Source organism: Nematolebias whitei, chromosome 10 (genome assembly GCF_014905685.2).
Source record: "Nematolebias whitei isolate Nwh7 chromosome 10, NemWhi1, whole genome shotgun sequence".
Taxonomy (NCBI): Eukaryota; Metazoa; Chordata; class Actinopteri; order Cyprinodontiformes; family Rivulidae; genus Nematolebias; species Nematolebias whitei.
Window position 1 is genome coordinate 32,151,477 of NC_056507.1, and position 1,396 is coordinate 32,152,872.

Here is a 1,396-nt window from a genome sequence, read left to right on the forward strand (position 1 = left end):
AGGTCGTTAGCGGCCATCTTGGAAGCTGCAGCAGAGCTACTCTCACAGAGCCAATGGAGAGAAACTAAAACTGGAGAGATATGAGCTCTCCCACTAACTCCAGTTAACACTCTGATTTTTTTTAAAGAAGTATTTGGACACCCAGATCAATCAACCTTTATTTAGACAGGTAAATCCCATTGAGCCTCGAGGACTCATTTACAAGAGAGACCTGATTTCAACAAAGAATGATGACAACAATGGACAACAGCAACAACAATAGACAGTTATAAAAAGTCATAATACAGTTTTTTTTTTTTTTTTTTTTTACAAATAGGATGGCTAAAAGGAAAAGGTAACAAAAAAACAAAAAACAGATAGATTATAAGACAAATGTAGAAAACTAAAAACAGGAACATGTCAGCATTGGACCCTGCCAGGAGTCCAACAGATTCTTAAAGCCACTTAGAGAGGTCCAGGTCGAGAGCTTCAAATCTTTTTGTAAGATATTCCAGGAAACAGGAGCGGAGTAGGAGAAGGTCATTTTGCCTAGTTCAGTCCTCATTGAGGGAACACTGCAGGTAATAATGTCCTGAGAGCGCACGCTGTAGCTGCACTCACGCAGAGACATGTAGGAGGAGATGTATGAAGGCAGCAGACCAAGAAGTGATTTAAAGATGAAAAGGTACCCGTGAGAGAGTCTGTGTGAAGTTAATGATGTCCAGTTAACCAGTGAATACAGGGTGCAGTGGTGGGTATGATAATCACAGCCAGTTATGAATCTTAGAGCACCATGATAGACAGCATCCAACATCTGCAGGGTTCTTGTAGGAGCGTTCATGTAAATGATGTCACCGTAATCAATGGAGGGAAGGAAAGTCACAGATACAAGGTGTTTTCTAGCATTCAGGGTTAGACAGGATTTGTTTCTGAAAAAGAAACCCAGTTTAACTTTCAGTTTCTTTCAGTTTCAGGTTACAAACCATTGCAATAGTCCAGCCTATACAAGAGTTTGAACTTTTAAACCATCAAGCTAAATAGTGAATACATTTTTTTTAATTCTTCAAAATAAAAAATAATCAGGTGAGAATGTGTTACATCCGTGATTGAAACCTTTTTTCGTTGGGTCAGCCTGACTTCTTGGTACAACTTAAGTGGCAGATTCTGTTTCTCAGTGTGTGTGTGTGTGTGTGCGTGTGTGTGCGTGTGTGTGTGTGTGTGTGTGTGTTGTACTTCAGTCCCATTCTTTGGAGCCAAAGACAAGCTATCATCAGTCATATCATTAATCAACACTTTGCAGCACATCTCTGCTAACAGTAAACGTGTGCAACAACATTCAGGTCAGTTATTCAGCATTTTCATTCTTGTCTCTGTAGTGAACTTGACCTGATGTCAAAACTGACCAGATGGACAGAAA